Raw genomic sequence first — 17,894 nt, forward strand, 5'->3', positions numbered from 1 at the left:
TGGGTAACCAGAGAATATCTGATTGTACCTTTCTTGGTTAAACATCAATTATTCTCTTTGCATTTTAATATGTATTCCAGGCCATTCTCCACTTTATTCACTTTGTCTATGCCTCTGTGACTTGTAAAATACATGTGCGGCTATTCTCCGCATTCTTCACTAATTGTTATACCTTATGATTTCTCTTATGCATTCTCAGCTATCTGCCACTTTTATTACAATATTCTATGCCTCTATATTTGATTTTAGGCATTGACAGCTATTTGCCTCTTTATTAACTTATTTCTATGCCGCTGTACTTGGTAACGAGCATTACTGGCTATTCGCTGCTCTGTTTTTCTATCCCAGCCTTTCATTTTATTTCATGGCTCTTCTACGCTTTGTTCTGCTCTAGGGTCGGTTTTGTGGTGCTAAAATCCCTGCGAATGCACAGGCATGAATCAAAGGATTGTATTGATTGAATACTCTGTTTGGTGATGGATACATTCAGAGATATGGTATCATCTTCGTATGAGGATATTCAGCCTATTTTAGTACCCCCAGAATCAGCTCAAGTGGACCATTTGATTTCCAAAGTCCGTAGGTCCTTATATCTGAAAGAATCTTCTAAGGTTGAGCCTTCTACCTCTAGCCTTTCTTTTGGATGTCAGAAAGAGCTGAGCATCTTTTCCAGTTCCCGGTACCACTAATATCGTTATTATGCAGTAATGGTTCTAAACTTACGTTTTCAACACAAGGGAGTATCTTGCTTCTTCATCCATTGGGATATCAGATGTTTCTACCTGGGGCTCTGCTCCTAAGTGGATGATGAAGTACTTAGTCTGGCTAAACCTATGCAGCAGCTGGCACATGCTTTCACTCTGCTGCAAACTCTTAGCTCAATCTCTAAGGATCTAAGATTAGTATGGATAGAGAATATTCCTTTTGTATGTTGACATTGCAAGTCATTAAGCCAGAATTAGTCTTCAGCTAAGAAGCTTTCAAAGGTTGTGTTATACCAGAAATATGATAAATATGTAGACTCTCTTTGTCTACTAGTCGGGCTCTTTGGCTCAGTCTGTGTATGTATCCAAAATGAATGGACCAAAGAACAGCAGAGGGAAGGAAAGTTTGTCTACTGCAAGACCTAAGGTTCAGGGGACCATTTTGATTCAAAGCCTCTTATTACCTTTCTTCCAGAACCCAAGTATTTCACACCTGGAAGAGGGTATTGTAGATCTCAACCTTGAGAAGTGGTTATTCTTCTACCAGAGGAAGAGGTAAAAAGAGACGCATTGTAAATTTTAAAGCTGCTACAACTCAAAGATTTGGTTTCTAGCAGGCGGATGGAGATCCATTCTAGATCTACATAAGCTTACATGATGCTTGAACATTCATCATAAAGGCAGTATACCTAGTACATTGTGTGATTTCTACAGATTTGCAGAATGCCTTTCCTTTGTACCCATTTTCCCACATCACCAGAGGTTTCTCAGATTACAGTGGAAGAACACTTTAATTTTTTACATCTTCATTGTGAAAGATAAATGTCTGCTGAAATCACCTTGATCCCTCCTAGTCCAGGGTATAGCCGGGTACACGGTTTAACACAGTCCAAAGCACGGTACAGTTCTCTTTAGAAAGTGCAGTAAGTAAGGATGTTGAGTGTCATATTACCCCAGCAGAGGAAGTTTTGATCCAGGTCCTCCACCATAGATCTAAGTGGATGATGATGGCACAAGTAAGAATGTTAACTTTCCTATAGAAATTCCTTGGATAATGTAAACTATGAATACCATCCTCTGGGGTTGAGGAACTTTTATCCAAATCAAATATGTTTATGAATGGGACATTCTTAAAATCCAATACCTCTCATCTGCATAGGTTGCATCAACATCAACATGGTTTTCACTTCTATGTATCTTCTTCAGTACCTCCATGCAATCTCCCAAAAGAGTTCTTTCCTCTTCCACCAGGAGGTGGAACTCTCCTCTTCCACCAGGAGGTGCTGCTCGCTCTTTGTAAAGGTTTTGATATTGAAAGGCTTAATATAAGGGTCTTTCAGGTGCAACAATTAATACCCTTCTGAAGGCCAGGAAAACCATATATCCTCAGCTATCTTTATCCTTTACAGAGTTGGGATGCCTTTTTTGCTTGTCTATTCCTAATTAGGTAATCATTAAAATTCCTTCTACCAAGTAGGTTCTAAGTCCTCCAATCCCGGACTGATCTAGGACCTAGCCACATCACCTCAGTGGTTCATGTCTTAGCACTCTCTGATCTCTCTTTTCGTGAATGGGTTTTGATATGGAGGTTTCTAAATATCTATTTATATAATTCCTGTTAGCCATTGCTCCTGTGGACTTCTCACCCCTTTTAACCATGAGACTCTATCTCTCCACATCTGCTTAATATTAAGTTTGGTCTATTGGTGACTTAAGCATTAGGCAGAAGGATATCAGATCTTCAAGCACTACTTGGCATAAAACCCTTTACTGTCTTTCACATATGGAATAATCCTCAATCTGTTCCTGAATTTGGTCATAAAGTGGCTTATTCTCTCTATATTAACGAAGAATTATTCTCCAGCTCTAAAAGCCTATTGATTGGAATGAAGACTTTGTAACAAAACTTTCTTCTCTTGTCCTAGATAGATGTCTTAAGATCTCTTTTATAGATTTACTATCTGACTTTCTCCTGATAGTCTATATATCTTCACTAATACAGTAGGAGAGGTATTCATGCCTCTATATTAACCATCAGCAGAGGGATATTTTTGGCTATTTTCAGGCTACTAATCCCTAGTGGTTATAGTACCTGAAGGTCCGTTAGCTCTCCACTAGAGTCGTTTCTCCCTCTTGAACATCAGTGGCCAAGTTTCCCTGGTTAAATGCCTGCTTGGTCCTCAACCAATATTTTTTCAGACATTTTCTTTGGTACTTTCAAGTAGGTCAGTCTGGTAATGTGGCAATAGTAGGTAATCGGTTTTTAATTTCCAATGCCCTTGTGTGTGTGTTTTCACTTTACATTCATAATTTGGAAGTCTTGTGTATTTCTTCCCTCCCTTGGTTATCGCTTGGGTATTACCCATTGTTGTGCCGCCATGGACATGGCCAAGAAAAAGGAAAATGTATTCCTACTTACAGTAATTTTCTTTTACTGGTCATAAGCCATGGCTGTCAGGATCGTATCCTGACAACTATGTTTTATCTTCATTTATTTATGTTCCTTTAAAAGAAGTTCCAGCTGTCCACCACTAGTGGCCTCCCTAGCCACTAGTCACCTCAGTCCTCACCTGCCTAGGACCAATTACAGATCCTACAAAAGGCCACGCCCGAGATTACCAGTGGCCTTTACATTGAAGTTGGTGATTTACCTGGAACACTTCATATCCTGGCTCCTGTGAACCTGCTTGAGACTTACCTTCAAACCTGCTCCATACCAACCTGCTCCAGACTTACCTAAAACCTGCTCCTAACAATAACCTGCTCCACCCTTACGTATACTTCAAACCAGCCTGCCTCTGTAACCGGCCTTCCTCTGTTACCAGCCTGCCTTTGATACCAACCTGCTTTTGGTACATCCCTACCTGGAAATTACAGTAATTCCTTATTATTTGCAAGTAACCTGTTTTGTGGCATATTGCTTAAATTCTGTTTTCCCTCAAGTTGCAGAATATGTCTAAAATCACTAATAAAGTACCTGAATAAGTCTCCTATCTGACCTGCTCAAGATCATGACAATGGCAGCACAAAGTTCCCGCCCTGGGATATTGCTGGAAACAAGACTGAGGGTGGGAGGGGTAACGTATACCTTCTGTTTTAATTAGGTTCCTGTCTAATTAAGGATAGGGAATAGCTACCCATTGTTGTGCTGCCATGTCCTATGACCAGGAAAAGAAAATTACGGTAAGTAGGAATACATTTTTCTTTTATATTCCTTTATATTCATTACATATGTATAATATATTATAAAATGTTTTTAATTATAATATATTATACATAGGAAATAAAACTGTGTGTGTGTGTATATATATATATATATATATATATATGTATGTATATATATAGAAAAATACATTTTTAAAAAATTATAAAAAACAAACGCTAACTTTGGCTACTAGAAAAGACTGGAAATACCCCATTTGACATACCCTGGATTGTCTACATTTGAAAATGGAATGCCATGATGGGGTTATTTCACATTCCTGGGCTACCATATGGTCTCAAAAGGCAACACAGACCCAGCAAACCAATCCGGCAAACTGAATTGGGTAAGCCCTATATTGACCCTGTAACATTCCAAAACACCATAAAACCTGTACATGGGGGCTATTGTTATACTCGGGAGACTTCACTCAACACAAATATGAGTGTTTAAAACGGTAAAACTTATCACGACGATGAAATCACGAGTAAAAGTGCAGTTTTTGTGAAAAAAATTCAAAAAACAAATAAAAATGCTAGCTTTGGCCATTGTTTGTGGCTGATTACTACAAAAGACTGGACAATCCCCATTTTGAATACCCTGGGTTGTCTACTTTTTCAAATGTTGTGTCATGGTGGGGTTAATTTTTTATTTCTGGGCTGCCATACGGTCTCAAAGGCAACATAGCCAATCTGGCAAGTAGCAATTTACAAACACAGAAATTGGCAAATCTTATGTTTGACCCTGTAACTTTCCAAATCACCATAAACCCTGTACTTGAGGGGTACTGTTGCACTTCTGAGTCACTATCCTACATAAATGAGTGTTTTGGAGCAGTAAAATGTATTATACTGATATCGTCATCAGTGAAATTGCAGTTTGTGTGAAAAATGCAAAAAAAAAATGCAAAAAACCTAGGATGTCTACTTTTAAAAAATATATGGTTTGATGGGGGTAAATTACATTGGGCCCCAGAAAACCCGACACACCTATACATGGGTGGTAGCACTGTACTTGGGAGATTTTGCTTAATACATATATTCGGGTGTTCTTCGGCAGTAACCCTTAAAGTTCTCCGTACATGTATTTTTAAATTGCTATGTGTGTCAAAAAAAAAAAATCACCATTTTTTTTTTTTTGGCATAGATTGGTGGTAAAATGGTTGCATGAAAAGAGTCAAAATACCCCAAGTTTAATACCTTAGGTTGTCTTCTTTTAAAAAATATATACATGTGAAGGGTTATTCAGGGATTCCTGACAGATATCAGTATTACAATGAAACTTGCGTTAACTCGGAAAACTAAAAAATGGTTTGGAAATAGCAAAGTGCTACTTGTACTTATTGCCCTATAACTAGCAAAAAAAAAAAAACCTAAGAACATCATCATTTATCATTATCGCCATTTATATAGCGCCAACAGATTCCATAGCGCTTTACAATATTATGAGAGGGTGGATTTAACTATAAATAGGACAATTACAAGAAAACTTACAGGAATGATAGGTTGAAGAGGACCCTGCTCAAACGAGCAACATGTTAACATTGGGTATTTGTAAACTCAGGACAAAAAATCTAAACTATTTATCATGTTTTATACTAAAATACATGATGAAAAGAATGGTATATAATATGTGTGGGTACAGTAAAATAAGAGGAAATATGAGGAAAACAACAGTTAAACATAAACACAAACACCGCAGAAATGTAAAAACAGCCTGTGGTGGAATCTCGGTAAAAATAAATTTAGTAGGCCGAGATTACCACGTGGCATGTGTACGTGCATATGCTGACGTATCGATCAGTTGGTTGCACGAGGCAAGATACGATCAGTAGTGTACGGAGCATGTGCAAGAATACAGGATGTAGTATTCCCCTCCTCCATTGTGCTGGACAGGCCATGCGGTCAAGCAGGAAGTTAATTCTTATTTGTATTGATTGGTCAAGAGAATGTGCGGGTGGAGCTTAATATGGGAGGAGTTATGTGCCTATATAAGGAGCCTGCACTATTGTCCGGGGCTCAGAACTTGCTGTATTTTGGTGACATTAGTCCCTCTGAGTCCCGATCGGTGATCCAATAAAGAATCTCTTCCTTCCTGAAGAAACCTGTGTCCATCTCTCTGTGCTTGGCTTCCGTCAGTTTCTCCAGTAGCATTTGGTGCATTGGCCGGGAAACTCATCGTTCAACGGTAGCTGAGAGGCAGAGGCGTGAGACGGTCTATCTTTGCCCACGTTCTCTACGGCTGCACCCCTGAACTTCTGCGTGGACCTCCCTTCGTCTCGGCGCCACTGGTCTGTTGTCCAGGAGATCATCGGCCTCTACGTAAGAAGTGCTGGGGTGTCCCCGTCGATGAGTGTGAACTCAGGTTCAGGAACGAGGAGGTAAGACAACTGCTGTTTTAGACGGCAGACCCACTAGGGGTATACCGATTGTGCGGTAGGCCCATAAGGGGTTTGAATTGTGTATGGAATCTGCCCCCTCTGTCGGAGGGAAGGAGCGAAGGCGCACCGCTCAATCGAACGCTCTTTAGTAAGACCGTTTGATTTGGTTTGGAGTCAGGCGGGGTCCTGTGTAAATAGCCCTAGCCGGACACCGGTGTCTTGTCTAGACTAGCGTTCTAGGGTGTATATTACGTTCGCTAGGTCGGAGGGACCGGGAGACTAAGCGGCGCCTGTGTAAATTCGGTTCGCTAGATCTCAACCTATCTTGGCTAAGTGGGAAGGCGTGTAAATTTGGAACCCACTAGATTTTTGATAGAGTAAATAGACTAAGAGGGTTCTGTTGTAAATTCCGCCCTCTAGTTCGCTATATGTGGTGCTTGGGCAGTGTGGCTAACCAAAACGGGTGTACATAGTTTTAGGTAGTCCATTCAAGGTACTGGCCAATAGTTTAGTTGGGAATTGTAAATGTGTTAAAGATTGTTAGTAAAGTGTATATCTTGTTAGATAGCGCAAGCTCAGCCGTCTAGCGAGAGTGTTAATAGTGTGTTGCTGTATCATAGTGCACGGTACCATAACCCTGTATATTTACTGACACTGTATATAAGTACTAATCATTGTCGTCTATTGCATGTTTAACACCATAACCACTAATAATTGTATTGTGACCTTAAATTGTGCTTTGACCTATGCTAACCGTACTGTAACCGCTGTTTGTAAAAGACGATGTTACTGGGGTGTGTTATAGACGGGTAATTCATATATAGAGAATTATAGCGTGGGTGACTGTATAGTTTCGCCAAAGGGCATAATATTGATTATTTAGTGACTGGTGTAACAGCTGTGTGTGTACGGGAATTCCCTGAGTGTTTATTGTGTTATTGTGTACGTTTCACTTGGTAACCGTACCACGTGGTGCTGTTGCCGAAGGAAACGGGTGTGACTGTTGAATAGAACGCGTGCATAGTATTCGTTGTCAACGACGTTCCATTGATAAGTATGGGCGCGTCGGAGTCAACGATTTTGGATCCCTTAGGTTGTATGGTAAAGAATTTTAAAAAGGGATTCAAAACATGTGATTTTGGGGTTAAAATGTCTCCTGTACGTTTGGTCACTTTGTGCACTAGGGAGTGGCCTATTTTGGTTGCGGCATGGCCGCCACGTGGTAGTTTGGATCCAACCCTGATACAGCGTGTACACGTGGCTGTGTCAGGTAGGCCTGAACTTTACGGACAGTTTCCATATATTGATTGTTGGAGACAGGCCGTAAACGACTCGCCAAAATGGATTCAGATATTCCACGAGGAGCAATGTCTCCTCATGGTGGCCAGGACTTGTTTGTCCACTAGGACTGTAGTTAGGCCCATTTTGGACACGCCCCCTGAGTCCGAGATCCCTTTGCCGCCCCCTTACTTCCCTACAGGAAGAGGTGACGCGAGTGCAGGAAGTTCTATACCCCTCCCCTCATTGCCCTCATCCACTTCCGCTTCCACTTCCAGTACAGAATCCACCCCCCCTCGTATTAAACCTCCCCTTCCGGAACCAGAACCAACCCCCGTTAGATCTGAATATCCTGATTTGGCACCACTTCAAACTTCCGGTCAAGCTTCTTCTAGCTCGGCTGGGAGTATTCTATTTACCAACTTTTCCCAAAATCAAGCTCCCACATCCTCATACCCTATTTCCCCCCGACTGGAACCCATAACTGACGCCCCTCCACGTAGCCCTATACTAACCCGACAACTGACCGGTACCCAACAACTTAGACATTATCAGATGCCTCTTCGTCTGAATCCCGGGTCAGCCTATCTCGATCCCGCAGGTCAAATGGCACATGCTGACCCAGTCTTCGTATATGTCCCGTTCACTACTACCGATCTCTTGAATTGGAAGACCCACAATTCCTCGTACACTGAGAAACCACAAGCTATGACCGATCTGTTCACCTCGATAGTTCAGACACATAATCCGACATGGGCTGATTGCCAGCAGTTATTAATGACTTTGTTTAATAATGAGGAAAGGACAAGGATTAACCAAGCGGCCATTAAAGCGCTAGAGGATAGAGCCCGTGCTTTAAATCAAGCCAATCCGGCAGCATGGGCCGCAACACATTATCCTAACACCGATCCCGACTGGAATGTTAATGGCGCAGATATGGTCCAACTTAAAGCCTATAGAGACGCTATAATTGCTGGCATGAAAGCCGGAGGAAAGAAAGCTATTAATATGTCGAAGACAGTTGAGGTGATTCAGAAAAGTGATGAAGCGCCCAGTGTCTTTTATAACCGATTATTGGAGGCATACCGCTTGTATACCCCCTTTAATCCGGAAGACGCAGATAATTCCCGAATGGTAAACTCCGCCTTTGTCAGCCAAGCTTACGGAGATATTAAGTGCAAGCTACAAAAGTTAGAAGGGTTTGCAGGAATGTCTATCACCCAACTAATGGAGGTAGCGAATAAAGTGTACATGAACAGGGAAACAGAGACTAAGAAAGAGGAAGAGCGCAAGATGCGTAAGAAGGCTGATATGCTAGCGGTAGCGATCGCAGGCGTAGATAGACGGGGCCCAGATAGAGGCGATAGTAGATGGAATAGGGAGCCTTTGAGTAGGAATCAGTGCGCGTATTGCAAGGAAGAAGGGCATTGGAGAAACGAGTGTCCGCAAAGAGAGCAGTACGAGAGAGACCTACCCAGGGCAGGTTACGGAAACTTTAGAGGCAGAGCGAGAGGTAGAGGAGGCCCCGGAGGGAGCAATGGTAATAGAGGGAGTAATGGGAACAGAGGAAGTGTAAGGGAAGATAGGTACTATCCAGCAGCGCAAAGGTCCCGCGATAGAGAAGGTAGGGACTTTGTAGGATTGGCTGACACGGTCATGGAGGACTATTGATACCGACCGGGCTCCATCCCCCTTGGTCGAGCGGAGCCTATGGTCGATGTATCAATAGGGGGAAAAAGGAGTGCGTTCATGATCGACACTGGTGCTGAACATTCGGTGGTGACTGACCTAGTTGCTCCTCCATCTGGAAGAACTATTACTGTAATAGGAGCAACTGGGAGAAGTGCTGCAAAACCGGTTCTTAAAAGTCGACTCTGTACATTGGGAGGCCACGTAGTAAAACATCAATTCCTTTATATGCCTGAATGTCCAGTCCAATTGCTGGGACGTGATATGCTATCCAAGTTACAAGCGCAGATTACGTTCCTACCAAATGGAACAACATCCTTAAAGTTTAATGGACCTTCAGGTATTATGACATTATCCGTACCAAAGGAAGAAGAGTGGCGACTTTATACAGCGTTGACTAGCCAAAACCCTAGGAGTGATGAATCCTTATTCAACATACCAGGAGTTTGGGCAGAGAACAACCCACCAGGACTGGCCCGCAATATTCCACCTATTAAAATCGAACTAAAACTTGGGGTTTATCCAGTAAGCCTAAGACAATATCACATCCCGCAGAAGGCTAAGAAGAACATCCAATCTTATCTGGATAAGTTCATACGGTATGGTATCCTAAAATTCTGTACTTCCCCCTGGAACACCCCATTGCTGCCTGTTCAAAAGCCCAGTACAGATGAGTATCGACCTGTGCAGGACTTGAGAGCAGTCAATGATGCGGTTGTTAGCATACATCCAGTTGTACCCAATCCATATAACCTGCTTGCTTTAATTCCGGGCGGGGCTACTTATTTTACAGTCTTAGACCTCAAAGATGCCTTCTTTTGCCTCCGAATTGCCGCAGAAAGTCAATGTATCTTCGCTTTCCAATGGGAAAACGCTGTAACGGGCTCAAAACGCCAAATGACCTGGACAAGACTGCCCCAAGGGTTTAAAAATTCACCTACCCTATTTGGTTCAGCTCTAAGTCAAGATCTACTGGATTTCGAGTCCATCCCAGGAGAGTGTGTATTGTTACAATATGTAGATGACTTGTTGATAGCAGCAGTTACAAAGGAAATATGTCAGCAAGCAACGCACGATCTACTACACATTCTCTGGAAGGCAGGATACAAGGTGTCTAGAAAGAAGGCTCAGTTGTGTTTGCCAACTGTCAAATATCTGGGATTCCATATCTCTGAAGGCCAAAGAATTATGGGGCCAGAGAGAAAAGAAGCTGTGTGCCAAATACCGATACCCAAGAATAGAAGACAAGTGCGAGAATTCTTGGGGGCAGCAGGCTTCTGTAGGATATGGATTCCCAGCTACGCGATACTGGCAAAACCTCTGTATGCAGCTATCAAAGGTACAGAGCACGACCCCTTCTTATGGACTCAAGAACAGCAAACGGCATTTGAAGATGTGAAGAAGGCTTTGATGAGTGCCCCAGCATTAGGTCTACCTGATCACACACGACCATTCTACCTGTATGTACATGAGCAAAGAAGAATGGCTGTGGGAGTATTGACACAGTACTTGGGATCATGGCAAAGACCTGTTGCCTACATGTCTAAGCAACTGGATGCAGTGGCCAGCAGACTTCCACCTTGTCTAAGAGCCGTAGCTGCAGCCGCCCTGCTAGTAGCTGAAGCCGATAAACTCACTCTGGGTCAAGAACTTTATGTACGAGTCCCACATGCAGTACAGACGTTGTTGGATTACAAAGGAAATCATTGGTTTAGTAACAGCCGTATGACCAAGTATCAAGCAATGTTGTGTGAAAACCCAAGAGTGCATTTAGATACTGTAAACACCTTAAATCCAGCTACCATTTTGCCACAACCTACTGAAAGTCAACATGATTGTTTGGAAGTAATGGATGAAGTATTTTCAAGTAGACCAGATCTTCGTGATTTTCCCATCCAGAACCCCGATGTTCAATATTACACCGACGGCAGTAGTTATGTGAAAGAAGGGATCCGCTATGCAGGATATGCAGTAACAACGATAGACAAGGTGATAGAAGCTCGGCCACTGGCAAAAGGAACATCAGCACAAAAGGCAGAATTGATAGCACTGACACGAGCGTTACAATTGGCTGAAGGTTTAAGAGTGAACATCTACACGGACTCCAAGTATGCGTTTTTAACCACTCATGCCCACGGAGCTTTGTATAAAAAAAAGAGGACTATTGAATTCAGAAGGCAAAGAAATCAAGTACGCAGCTGAAATCCTACAACTATTGGAAGCAGTGTGGGAGCCGAAAGAAGTCGGTATTAAACATTGTCGAGCGCATCTGAGAGGAGATGGTGATGTAACCAAAGGAAATCGGATGGCAGATAGTGCAGCTAAGCGTGCCGCTGAATCGGGAAGACAAGAGTATGTGGGGCATATAGCTGCTCTTATACCAACTCCACTGTCTCAATGGACTCCAGTTTATACAGCTCAAGAAGAGGAGTGGTTAAAGACTGAACCTGGAAAGTATTTGGAGAACAAATGGTATCAGTTAGAAGATGGAAGAATAGTCATTCCAGCATCACTAGCGGTAGAAATTGTCCAAAACTATCACAACGGGACACATTCTGGGAGAGAGAGTACAGAAGAATGCCTCAGAAAACATTTCTACATACCAAGATTGTCCAACTTGACTCAGGCCATTGTACGAAGATGTGTAACGTGTGCTAAAAATAATGCAAGGCAAGGACCAGTAAAGCCACCAGGAGTCCAGTTTATGGGGGGACTCCCCATGTCCGATTTACAAATTGACTATACAGTAATGCCTAAATCTGGTGGACATCGCTACCTGCTGGTAGTTGTGTGTACCTATTCAGGCTGGGTAGAAGCATGTCCTACTCGTACGGAGAAAGCAGGAGAAGTTGTGAGATTCCTGCTACGAGAAATAATACCCCGATATGGACTACCCTGCTCAATAGGATCGGACAATGGTCCAGCTTTTGTTCATCAGTGCCTACAACAACTGACTCATATGCTTGGTATAAAGTGGAGGCTTCATACGGCATATAGACCCCAGAGTTCTGGTAAGGTAGAGAGAATGAATAGAACTATTAAGAATCTTATTAGATCTCTCTCCACTTGTCTCGTGCCTTCTTTAACACACATCTTCAACTGCTCGCTCTCCTCTGGCATCTTCCCTGCTGACCTTAAACATGCCACTGTAGTACCTATACTAAAAAAACCATCCCTCGACCCATCCACCCCCTCTAACTACCGTCCCATATCCCTGCTCCCTTTTTCCTCAAAGCTTCTGGAAAGACTTGTCTTTACCCGTGTGTCTCATTTCCTCAATTCCAACTCTCTCCTTGACCCTCTTCAATCTGGCTTCCGCCCTCTCCACTCTACAGAGACTGCCCTTATCAAAGTTACTAACGACCTAATCGCAGCTAAATCCAAAGGCCACTACTCCATACTAATTCTTCTTGACCTCTCAGCGGCCTTTGACACCGTTGATCATGCTCTCCTTCTTCAAACTCTTCAATCGCTTGGTCTCTGTGACTCTGTCCTCTCATGGTTTTCCTCTTATCTCTCCCAACGCTCATTCAGTGTCTCCTTTTCTAATGATACCTCCTCCCCTTGCCCTGTCTCAGTTGGAGTTCCCCAAGGCTCCGTCCTTGGTCCCCTTCTATTTTCTCTTTATACTGCCTCTCTTGGCAAACTTATTACCTCTTTTGGATTTCACTACCACCTGTACGCTGATGACACCCAACTATATCTCTCCTCCCCAGACCTCTCCCCTGCCGTCCTGCAACGTGTCACTGCTTGCCTTTCTTCCATCTCTGACTGGATGTCCTCCCGCTTTCTGAAACTCAATCTCTCAAAAACTGAGCTCCTTGTCTTTCCTCCTCCTAATACTGATCCTCCTCTTTCGCTCTCCCTCCAAGTTTGTGGTACCAACATCAGTCCATCCTTGCAAGCACGCTGTCTTGGCGTCATACTTGACTCTGGTCTCACCTTTGAGCCTCACATCCAGCATGTTGCCAAATCCTGTAGATTCCATCTTAAAAACATAGCCCACATCCGCCCCTTTCTTGCACCAGATACTACCAAGGAGCTTGTCCATGCTCTAGTAATTTCCCGCATGGATTATTGTAACCCTCTCCTGATTGGTCTCCCCAATAGCCGTACTGCACCCTTACAGTCCGTAATGAATGCTGCTGCTAGATTGATTTTCCTCTCTAGTCGTTTCTCTCACACCTCACCCCTCTGCCAGTCCTTACATTGGCTTCCTGTATGCTATAGGAGTCAATTCAAGGTACTAACTCACACCTATAAAGCACTGAACAACTCTAGCCCCTCTTATATCTCCTCACAGATCCATAGGTATGTCCCTTCTCGGTCTCTCCGTTCTGCCCGTGACCACCTCCTGTCCGTTGTCCGCACTCGTACGGCCAACTCGCGCTTGCAGGACTTCTCACGGGCGGCTCCCTTCCTATGGAATAGCCTGCCTACCGCCATCAGACTCTCCCCTAGTCTTGCATCTTTTAAGAAGTGCCTTAAAACCCATCTCTTTAGGAAAGCTTATGGCCTCAAAGACTAACCCTTACCTCACATACCTGTCTCTTGCCCTCTCCTAAAGGGCAGCCCACCTTATTTGATTGTAAATTCCTGTCCTAATGTGTTTTACACCCCACCTCCTATAGAATGTAAGCTCGTTTGAGCAGGGTCCTCTTCAACCTATTGTTCCTGTAAGTTTATTTGTAATTGTCCTATTTATAGTTAAATCCCCCTCTCATAATATTGTAAAGCGCTACGGAATCTGTTGGCGCTATATAAATGGCAATAATAATAATAATAATACGGCATATAGACCCCAGAGTTCTGGTAAGGTAGAGAGAATGAATAGAACTATTAAGAATCAGTTGGCTAAAATGTGTCAGGAAACCCAACTTAAGTGGAACGTTCTCTTGCCCATAGCTCTATTGCGAATCCGCAGTACACCTACCAAAAGGATGGGCCTCTCTCCTTTTGAAATCATGTATGGGCGACCACCTCCCGTACTTGGTAACTTAAGGGGGGATTTGAGTCAGTTGGGAGAAGGAATTACCCGGCAGCAGGTTGTAGAGTTGGGTAAGACTATGGAGGAGGTACAGAAATGGGTACAAGATAGATTACCTGTGAATATTTATCCCCCAGTTCATAGTTACCACCCAGGAGACCAAGTGTGGATTAAAGAGTGGAATAATGTACCGTTAGGGCCCAAGTGGAGAGGTCCTTATGTTGTTCTTTTGTCTACCCCTACAGCGATAAAAGTAGCCGAAGTGACTCCGTGGATACATCACTCCAGGGTTAAACCAGCAGCAGTCGATTCTTGGCAAGCTACAGCAGATCCAGAGAATCCCTGCAAGATCCGGTTAAAGCGCACAACTCAGTCGGAGTGACGAGGAACCTTGTGGATTACAAATTTTATTGTTTCAGAGATTTGGTAAGTGAGTGAGAAGGCCATAATAAAGCCTGTCCGCTCACCGACGTATAGTGTATAAGCCAGGAAAAGTCCCGAAGGGACCCCTGTGAAGACGAGCAGAACTCCATTCCCTGCAGCCCTTACATCCTGGAAGCTGAGGTGCCTTCGCACGGACGAAGACTGAGGATGACGACGAAAGATGTGTTCTTAATAATGTTTTTATATGTGTATTTTTATATTCAGGAAGGTAGAGGTACCGACACTCCTAGCTGTGAGGTATGCATTAAGACTACAAGAACAGGTAACCATATTTCCCAGACCCTAATTTGGCATTCGCAATACGAGTGTAAAGGAGATGTATCAAGATGTAGATACTTAAATATAGAATATAGTGTGTTCCATTTAGGAGTAGGAGAACCTAAGTGCTTCAGTCCAGAGTATCAACCTCGTACAATTTGGTTGACTCTCAGGAATGGAGATCCTCAGGGGACCCTAATTAATAAGACGGTATTAGAATCCGTACATTCTTCGGGTGTTCTGCTATTTAATGCGTGTAAGGCGATATCAAGTGGTAGAAAGCCGTGGAATGTATGTGGGGATCTTAGATGGGAGAGGACGTATGGGTCTAACGATAAATATATTTGTCCCAGTAGTAAAAATAAGTATGTGAGCCCTAGATGCCCAAATAGAGATTATAACTTTTGCTCATATTGGTTTTGTGTGGGGTGGGCAACTTGGGGACAGACAGTAGACAAGGACATGATTGTGACTAAGTTGCCTACCAGCCCATATTGTAAGTCTATGGAATGCAATCCAGTCCATATACTTATAAATAACCCCGACAAGTTCTTAGATAAATATGGTAATTTATTTGGGTTTCAAATATATGGGACGGGTTTAGATCCTGGGACAGTATTGTTTATAGGAATAGAGACTGATACGGTATCCTCCTAGACTCATCAAGTATACCATTCCTTTTATGAAGAGATGAGCATAGATAATAAGATCCCCCATAATGCTAAAAACCTGTTTATTGATTTAGCCGAAAGTATTGCCGGTAGTCTTAATGTTACCAACTGCTATGTGTGTGGAGGTACTAACATGGGAGACCAATGGCCTTGGGAAGCAAAGGAGGTAATGTCCGGTTCTGAGGCAGTTGACCAATTAATATCTACACAAGCCGATTATCATATGAGTGTTAGAGGTTAATCTGAGTGGAGATTAAAGACCTCCATCATAGGTTATGTTTGCATAGCAAGGAAAGGAATGATGTATAATACTTCTGTAGGAGAATTAACTTGTCTAGGGCAAAAAGCTTATGATGATGATACAAAGAATACAACTTGGTGGTCGGCTTCAAATGTCTCAGAACCATCTAACCCGTTTGCAAGATACGCCAATTTAAAGGATGTGTGGTTTGACCTATCCATCACATCTAACTGGAGAGCCCCAGCAAATTTGTACTGGATCTGTGGTAAGAAAGCCTATTCGGAGTTGCCACGGGACTGGGAAGTGGCATGTGTGTTGGGTATGCTCAAACCATCCTTCTTCTTGTTACCTATTGAAACAGGTGAGACTTTAGGTGTTAAAGTGTATGATGTGAATCATAGGAAGAAAAGGGGACCCATAGAGATAGGCGCCTGGGAAGATAATGAATGGCCTTCCCAGCGTATTATAGATTACTATGGGCCAGCCACGTGGGCAGAGGACGGTACCTTTGGTTATAGAACCCCTATTTATATGCTCAACCGTATTATAAGATTACAGGCAGTGGTTGAGATCATTACTAACGAGACATCACAAGCGCTCAATCTTCTAGCGAAGCACAATACCAGGATGAGGACAGCAGTATACCAAAATAGATTAGCCTTGGATTACCTTTTGGCAGTAGAGGGAGGTGTATGTGGGAAGTTTAACCTGAGCAATTGCTGTCTTCAAATAGATGACGAAGGGCAAGCAATAGCTGAGCTTACTAGCCATATGGTTAAACTAGCGCATGTGCCTACTCAGGTATGGAAAGGGTATAATCCAAGTAGTTGGTTTGGTAGCTGGTATGAGTGGTTTGGAGGGCTTAAGGCAGTGGTAGGTGGAGTCCTACTAATTTTAATGTTGTGTCTACTCCTGCCGTGTCTTATACCCTTAGTAGTTAGGTCTGTGCAAAGCCTGATAGAAAATATAGCAGAAAGGAAGGCTGCTGCACAGATAATGGCAGTTTATAAATATAAGGCTCTAGATCAGGGAGAACCAATGCAGGAAGATGAGTGTTGAAGATTCACATCATAAGATAAGTCTGGTCTGGTTCAAGGTAACTTGCGGTGTATGCAAACTAAGGTTAAGTGATGCCTCAAGTAATTGTGAAATATCAAGAGGCATCAAAGGGGGGAATGTGGTGGAATCTCGGTAAAAATAAATTTAGTAGGCCGAGATTACCACGTGGCATGTGTACGTGCATATGCTGACGTATCGATCAGTTGGTTGCACGAGGCAAGATACGATCAGTAGTGTACGGAGCATGTGCAAGAATACAGGATGTAGTATTCCCCTCCTCCATTGTGCTGGACAGGCCATGCGGTCAAGCAGGAAGTTAATTCTTATTTGTATTGATTGGTCAAGAGAATGTGCGGGTGGAGCTTAATATGGGAGGAGTTATGTGCCTATATAAGGAGCCTGCACTATTGTCCGGGGCTCAGAACTTGCTGTATTTTGGTGACATTAGTCCCTCTGAGTCCCGATCGGTGATCCAATAAAGAATCTCTTCCTTCCTGAAGAAACCTGTGTCCATCTCTCTGTGCTTGGCTTCCGTCAGTTTCTCCGGTATCAAGCCCTGGTCCCAATCGGTAAGAAAATTGAAAAGCGTCTGGTCACTAAGAGGTTAAGGCTAAAGTAGATGAACTGGAATCATAATGTAAGAGAATGTTTCCAGTCTGGCTATTTTGCCTTTATATTTGATATTCACTGTGAATTCCCGACAATTCTCTCTTTAGTTAATAAACCTCTTGGTCCGCATAACCTCATGCATCAATCTGTACCATAAAAGGATCTGGATAAGAATATGCCATATTACATGTTAATATTAGCTACCAAGATGGCTGCCAGATTGTGTGACCTATAAACTTTATGTTGCAATTGATACAGTGCGCCATAGTTATCTACCATTGCGCCAATTCAGGAGATATTTGTCTAGCAGTTTTGTTTTTATAGGCATTTGAAAGTTACAAAATAAAAAAAATAAAAATAGGTTAACTAATT

This window comes from Pelobates fuscus, chromosome 6 (genome assembly GCF_036172605.1).
Source record: "Pelobates fuscus isolate aPelFus1 chromosome 6, aPelFus1.pri, whole genome shotgun sequence".
Lineage (NCBI taxonomy): Eukaryota > Metazoa > Chordata > Amphibia > Anura > Pelobatidae > Pelobates > Pelobates fuscus.